Source organism: Saccostrea cucullata, unplaced genomic scaffold (genome assembly GCF_032062105.1).
Source record: "Saccostrea cucullata isolate Sc308-1 unplaced genomic scaffold, CSIRO_AGI_Scuc_v1 ctg7418, whole genome shotgun sequence".
Lineage (NCBI taxonomy): Eukaryota > Metazoa > Mollusca > Bivalvia > Ostreida > Ostreidae > Saccostrea > Saccostrea cuccullata.
In genome coordinates, this window is record NW_026921633.1 from 78,022 (window position 1) to 86,454 (window position 8,433).

Below are 8,433 nucleotides of genomic sequence, written 5' to 3' on the forward strand. Positions count from 1 at the left end.
ACACTTTGGCGAAAGTCTGGATTGGTCTTGTACTTCTTCTTGGATGACTCTTTCACACTTTGGCGAAAGTCTGCATTGGTCGTGTACTTTTTCCTGGATGACTCTTTCACACTCTGGCGAAAGTCTGTTTTGGTTTTGTACTTCTTAGATGACTGTTTCACACTTTGGCGAAAGTCTGCATTGGTTTTGTACTTCTTCCTGGATGACTCTTTCACACTCCGGCGAAAGTCTGTTTTGGTTTTGTACTTCTTCTTGGATGACTGTTTCATACTTTGGCGAAAGTCTGCATTGGTCTTGTACTTCTTCCTGGACGACTCTTTCACACTTTGGCGAAAGTCTGTTTTGGTTTTGTACTTCTTCTTGGATGACTGTTTCACACTTTGGCGAAAGTCTGCATTGGTCATGTGCTTTTTCCTGGATGACTCTCACACTCTGGCGAAAGTCTGTTTTGGTTTTGTACTTCTTCTTAGATCACTGTTTCACACTTTGGCGAAAGTCTGCATTGGTCTTGTACTTCTTCCTGGATGATTCTTTGACAAAAAAACGAAATTGTGGATCACACTTGTACTTTTTCCTGCTAGAATATTTCTTTTGTTTTCGGAATGTATCGTTCTCTGCATATTTCATTTTAGATGCAGTTTTTAATCTCTTCTGATAGGTATGGTCCTCAGTGTACCGTTTTCTCGCAATTTTTATAATGGATTGCCTAAACATTGCGTTGGACAGGTATTTCATTCGTGATAACATGAGTTTACAGTTTCTATATGTGTTTGAAGTTTTATACTGGTGCTTGAGCTGAGTAGGTGCGTTCATTAATTTACACGTTCCCTCAAAAAACCTTTCTAGACGGAACAACTGGATTATCTCCTTCAGTGTGAGGAATGAAGGTTTCATGTATGTATTGCAGTATACTTATCATATCCTGTGATTTGTTTTCACTTTTATCTAGTACATCAAGGATAGCAAAGTCAGATTTTTGGAAACTTTCATGGATATGAGAATGTTCAATAAATTTGGGTAGGCAACTAGCATACTTCTTGAGACAATTCACATTCTTGACAAGAACATGAGCAATATGAAATATGAAGTGTTCCTCTAGAGATGAGCAGTCATCAACACTTGGAACAAAGACACTGTTATCTATTCGACAGATATCTCCTAATTGGTAATCGTCAGCTAAAGCATCATTTATAATTCTCTTTTCAAAACCAACCAGTAGGAACCAATGCCAACTTTTGCGTCTTCGGTCAACACTCATTTGTGAGGGATTTCTGCTGATATCTATATTATCCCCTATGATATCACTAGACTGCACTGACACAGACGATGTTTTCATACCTGATTTCTCAATTTCTGCCCTCTCATGTAGCATCAGTTTTTCAATATGTTGCATCTGTCGCTTCAACAGTTCTTGCTGTTGCTTTGCTGCAGAGAATGTTGACACACAGAGTCGCAGTTTATTTAGGGTGGCTATTGTCTGAAATATACATGTAATAAAATGTACCATATTTACTTAATTTTTTAAATTAAATTTAAAATAAAATGTGTGAATGTGTATGTACATGCATGTACACACAATCTTCTTCATACCTGAGTATCATTAATCCCCTGTCCTTTAGATTGTCAAGAGTAAAACAGACTAATTAATATACTAAATATTGTGGTTTTTCATTCATTCAAATAATTCAATGAAATGAGGAACAATTCAGCTTTAACCAACCATTTTCAACCGAATTACTATTTTTTTTCTCAGCAATTTATATCATTAAACATTATTGATACCTCATTTGTGGCACCACCTCGGTCCAAAACTTCAGTATTTATGTGATGCAAGGAAGACATGTGTTCCGAAAGTTTAACACCACAGCTGAGCCCACAGATTTTCCCACCTCTGAGTCCTTCACCAGTGTTGAAATAATTTTGTAAGTCAGAGGTGCTTGAACTTGAAGTTCTTGATTAAAAAGATCCATGCTGAAATTGGCCAAGCTGTCACATTTGTCTCAAAATTGATTTGGTTTTAGTTGACACAACGGATGACATTTCCTTGTTGATATCTTTCAAAAGACATGCAAGTATGTGTGGCTTTAAACTTGAAGAATAAATAGTTCTTGCAAGTTTGTTTTTCGATGCTTTTGTCCTGTACGGAACCTATGTGGAAGAATAATAAAGTAGCAACTATAGACATTTAGCCATAAATCTGTCAAGAAGTATAGTTACACAGACTCATTTATTTATTCATTTATTTAATTTTTCACTATTAGATTTATCCACTTTTTTTGGGGGGGGGGGGGGAGAGGGAGGATGCTGCTGAAAATTTAATGTTATGTCCCTCTTAATAAGACTGTCTGTGTATAAATAAGTGCATTAGTCCCACTGTTTTATTTTAAACATGAATGATTTTATGTCCTACCTCTGAAGAAAAGAGTTCTTTCTTTGATTTCATTTTAACTTCTTGCTCTCTCTCGTGAGCCTGTTGTTCTTTTCCTTGAACAGACACAGGTGATTCAATCATGGGCTGAGGTTCCATTTCATTTGCACACGCTGCTGCAGAACCAGTCCGTTGTGGAGTGAAGGCTAGGGATCGTTTCGTTTAACGGGGGGTAGGAGAATGCACAATACATCGTTTCTTTGTTTTTGGCGTGAATACCGCAGATGATTGTGTGTTGTATTTTTCTCTGAGTGTCTTTAATAGGTCGATTCTTTCTTCTTTCAAAGCTTCGAGCTTTGTTTTCAAATCATACTCAATTTTGGACAGTTTGTTAAGTTTATTCCAACAGAACCCACATACATACTTCCCCTTATCGTCATTTGGTTGAGGAACGTGGTCGAGGACCTCGCAGAGCTGATTAAACACCCCAAAAGTAACGATGAATATTGTGCGTCTCTGTTTTTTTGGTAAAATGCCATGGCATAGCCTACAAGGCGATTCAACCATGGGGGCCGCCATTACTGTTTACGATGCTATTTGTAAGGCGCGATTTGATTGGATGCCCTGGAATCTCAGGGCGCGTTGTTTTGAAAGCTACTAAATCTGCCAAGGGTGAAAAGAGAAACACCATGGATCGTCACCCTTGGCTAGCGAAGATGTGTAAGACGCAAAAGTAAACATTGCTATTTTCACATTCGGCACATTTTGAGTTAAATGTTTGAAAAGATGGAATTTATTTGCAGTAAAGTAATTATTAAGATAATTGTTATATTCTATGAATTTTTTAGCTTAAATTTCTGTTTGTGTAACTTAGCATTGATCAGTTCGGAAACCTTTCGTGATGTTATATTACATAATTTGTTTTCAGGGTTTAAGGTATTTTTAGATTCTTTATAGTAACTGGTACTCGATAAAATGTTTCCAAACTTTAATGATGACATTCTTTATGAAAACGAAACAATTTATTTTGTTAAATTTATCTTGTAATTTTTCTCATATTTCTGACACGAAAACTGGACTGTTAATTCATTGCATATTGATTTTGTCTCGTATTAAGATTGTCATTTATTGTTATAACTGCTTTGATTACAACATGTTATTAAATATACATTCCATTGCGATTCGCCAAATACAGCTTTTTGTATCGACAACTTTTAATTCCGACTTTGTCATTTTTATTACACAGTGCATCAAGACTTGTGTGACCTGCACACATCAGCAAATCCCCCCACAAAACATTTCGAATCCCCAGCTTAAAGATAAAGTTACCATTGGTAGAAAATCCTTTCGGTCCATTTGGACCTTTCACAATGCAGCCGAATAACCAAAACACTGGAGTGAAAACCAAGGCCCAGTCGGAAGAAGAAGCCAGTGGAGGACAAAATGACTCCCCATCAAGAACAACGTCCACAACAACAACAACCAATTTCACAGAGAGGCCGGCCAGGCGTTGCACAGAATTCCATTCAACGTCACCGAGCCAGTTAAACATTGGTTCTACAAACTGGCCCAAGCGTCAAAGTCATCTTTATCAGCCTTCAGACATGCTTTCTTTGATAGGTTTAGAAAAACAGATGAGGAACTAGACCTGGACGACATCAAACAGGGCGCTGATGAGAAACTGGACTCATACCTGTTCCGGTTACAACAGGCAGTCGAAGACCTCACCATACCTGAGCCGGCATGGGTCAATAAAGCCATCGAGGGACTACACCAATCCATTCGATGTCACGTGTATATGAAGCAACCCAAAACAATGGAGGAACTGAGGACAGAGGCAAAACTGGTGGACAGAGGACTCAACATAAAATGAATGTGCTAAAGCAGCATATGCGTCAGAAATATGTAGGTTTACATGGATGTTGTTTGAGGAGGGTCACCGCAAATCTGCGATGCTTTGATCCTGGTGACATTGGTCTTCCCCTCCCACCTTTTCATCAGGAAGCCGGAGATGTGGCCGTAAGGAAACACCGCGCGTTGCGGATGAACCCCCCCCCCCTTTCATCTACCGGAGACCTACAATGCTCGGGACCAGACACCACAGTTTTCCTGACGTTCCTCTATTAATTATTTGTATAATAAAACAAAAATTTATTTGTGTAAATTGTGTTTTTTAAGGGGGAAGGAATGTAGTGGTTTGGATTTTTATTTCATAGCAATTTATCAGTTGTAAACATGTGAACCAATTTTAGATGTATTACACACTTTACAATATTAAAATAATTTTATTTTGAAAAATAGATGCGAGGACTTATACATCAAGAAAAAACAAAAGAATGAGAAGGATGGGAAACAGTACAGCCTCCAATGTTGAGGGATAGAATTGAGGAAATGTACCTAACAACATGGGAATTTTGTTGTTTTGTGGCCAGGATACAATGCACATTATCTGCTGTCCAGACTGTGGTCCAACAGCATACTACTGTGAAAAGTGCTGCATAAAACTCAACAGTGTAGTGCTTTTCACAAGTCATGTGTTTGGAAAGTAAATATTTATCAGCTAGTCATCTTGGTAATAATTGTTTGCCCTCTTCCAACCATTGGAAGAGATGATCTTGTTTTTTCTGACATAAGCCGCTGAGCAGGACTACATCCCATGTCTTGAGTTGGGGTATTTCTCCCGTACGTGAACCAGGTTGTAGGTGTAAACAAGCTCAAGACAATGATGAAAACGATCTGCGCAAAGGCTGGACTGTCTAAACAATACAGTAACCATTCTGGAAAACGCACGTGTGGCACTCAATTATATATGGCAGGGGTGGACGAGCAAGAAATAATGAGGAGAACAGGGCATCGATTTGAAAAAGCAGTCCGTAAATATAAAAAAAAAACCTTGTGACGAAATTTCCAGAAAGGCATCGGAAATACTCGATCCCGGAGCGCAAAGAAAACACCCCGAGTTTTTGGTACCAATGTAACAAATGGACATTTTCACAACTGTAAAGTTATATTTACAGAACTTTCTTTGGTTTGTAAGGAATTTATTGTACTGAGAGGCGTGGCAGTCGAGTCGCGCAGCGACGAGACAGCCACGCCTCTCTGTATAATAAATTCCTGTAATTAGTGTAATTAATTAAATTACAATTACTTTGACTTTCTCTTTAATTAAATTACAGGTTTTATAAAACATGAAATTAATTGATTTATAATTACTTTACAAAAATGTAATTAATTAATTACAGTCAAGTACAATTACTTTTTGTTGAATTACCCCATCCCTGACACGTATGCATTTACATAGTGAAGGGGGGGGGGGGGTAGATTCTGTGAGATTTCTCATGTTTTCTCTAGATATGTTGTATATAAGCTTACAGAAATTAAAGAAAAAATATTTAAAAACTTTTGAATTCTTTTGGAAGTTATTGTACGGTACATTGGAAGTTATTGTACGGCGAAGCTCCGCTCCCCAGAAGTTATAGTACGCTGGAATTCAGCCAAAGGCTTTCTATCTGATTAAAAGTTTGGCCAACATCAAAAGAAAAAGTACCGCATCATGACACACTATTTCTTTCTATTTTTAAGAATTGAGACTTGCTAAAAGAAAGTATGTAAATGTAAAGATTTTGGGCAAATAAAGTTCAGTTTACTGATTAATGTTACAAGAAGTAATAAAAATGTTGACAATATTGTTTTCCTTTCTTTCAAAAAGGAGTTAGGGCTTCCTAAGACTTGGTAAGAAGTTATTGTACAGTTTTGAACTTTTTCTGTACAATAACTTCCTGATATTGGAATTTATTGTATGTTTGGAAGCTCAACCCCCTTGGTGTATTAAGATTTAATATTTACATTCGCCGTGTTTTTCTTCTAAGCCAACTGTGAAATTGATTCTAAACCCATTTTCGTGTATACTTACGCTTGGAAATATACACGGAGAAACGTGCGCTAACGTGACGTCACAATGAGACTACAACGACGTTCGTAAAAGTATAACGATATAGGGCAACGACAAATTTAGATATTGAATATATGTTTTATGCTTTATTACATTTTTTATGACATTAAAAATGTAAATATAAGGAATGTTTTTAAGTTAAGTGGGAATTATTGGTGTGTGAATCACACAGACTTGCACGTAGGCATATTTTTCATGAAGCGCTAGCGCTTCACGAAATATACCTACGTGACAAGTCTGTGTGATTCACAAAATGAAACGTTCTTATTTTGTTATGCTGTATTCTGTCATTTTGATTAAAATTTACCACCGATGACGTCATATATGTACATCAAGTAACTTTGGAGTTGATCATGTCGTGTAAAGAGAATATGTGGCTAAGACGGCATGTACAAAGATACATAAAATGGCATTTATTTGTTATTGCATTTAATCATTTCAAAACAATAAGCCTAAAAATATTGCTTGTGTCTTGGTGTGAAAACTTACAAATTTATACTGACTTATGATTTATTATTATGTTTGAAGTTAGATTTGGATTTCCTCTCAACTCCAGGGTTTCTGCTGCGCAGTATCTGGGTAGATGGCAATCGCCATATCATTTTTTACACTGAGAGACAGTTGCAGTTGTTAGGCAAGGCAAAGACATGGTACGTGGACGGCACATTTCGTGTGGTTAACAACCCCTGGAAGCAGTTGTTTTCAATACATGCTTTTGTTAAATCTGGTGACCACATGAAACAAATACCCCTTGTTTTCTGCATCATGTCTGGAAGGAGGAAAGAAGATTATTACCAAGGAAGTCATTTACTTAAAAATACATGTTTAAAAAAATATATATAAATGTATATATATTGTTAAATATGATTATTCACAATCATTAGTTACATATTAAATGTAGTAATTGTAGTTTCATACTTTACTTCAATCAGGTACTGAGGTTCATTGACTATCAACTGCCAGAGCATATTTTTTGAGAGGTTTCGTGGCAGATTTTGAGGCTGGTTTATGGCAAGCACTGAGAGAACGCTTCCCCCATCATGCCATTCAAGGCTGTGCCGCCTTTCATTGGTCGCAGGCTGTCTTCAGGAAGGTCCAGGAACATGGTCTACAGGTACATAAAATAAGTAGATAAAGCTAATCCAAGTTATTTTCAAGTCTATTTCTCAAATGATATTGAGAAGCTATACATTTTATCTTAAACAAAGAAAAAAAATAGGAAGGCTTAACTATTAAATAATAATAATTATGACACTGATTAGATCTATGAATAATTCTTTTGCATGGCTATTTGGATTTATATTACATTATCATTAATGTTAACTGAATGTTTACGTACACCTTTCAGAGAGCCTACAATGAGAGGAACGATGTGTACCATTTTGTGCGACAAGTTCTGGCATTGGCATTCCTTCCACCAGAACACATTGAGGACACCTTCCATCAACTGGATGCGCGAGCTCCAAGAGCCCTGGTACCTGTCATGGACTATGTCTACAGGACTTGGTTCACCAGCAAGGTATTCAAGATTGACTCTTGGAGCATATTCATGACAGCTATCAGGACAAATAATGATGTAGAAGGTTTGCATAACCACCTTAATAATGCCGTGGAAGTGAGAGGACCAGTGCCCCTTTACAGCCTTATTCAAGAACTCTACAGAGAGTCCAAGGACATTCCCCTGCAACTGAGGCTGGTGATTGAGGGAAAGCTCCAACGTTACCAGAGGAAACGATCCAGGCATGTCCAGGGGAAAGTTTTCAAATTTTGGAACAAGTACTGTGAAAGAGAGATCAGTGCAAGTCGATTGCTCAGAGGGTGTGCAGCCATCTATGGACCTCCTGTCCAGTGAAAAACCCTTGAGTTGACAGAATTTTTAAGTCTGGGAATGAATAAATATATTTTATTTTATACAGCATTTATAATTGCAGTTGTTAATTTTTGAAGTTGCCAGGATCGACAGTATATAAATAACTCTTCTTCCCTTTATGGATCGAATGAACTCAAAAGTTGAGTGTGACTGTCGATACTCAAGTAAAAAAATTCTCATTCAGATGAAATTTGTTGGATACTTGTGCCATTTTTGCTTTAGAATACAATTTACTAAATTAGG

General features: G+C 37.2%; 1 pseudogene; it reads left to right on the forward strand.

The window, feature by feature from the left end:
- The first annotated feature begins 7,040 nt into the window (after positions 1–7,040).
- Positions 7,041–8,172, forward strand: LOC134260462 (uncharacterized; annotated as a pseudogene).
- The last annotated feature ends 261 nt before the right edge of the window (positions 8,173–8,433 follow it).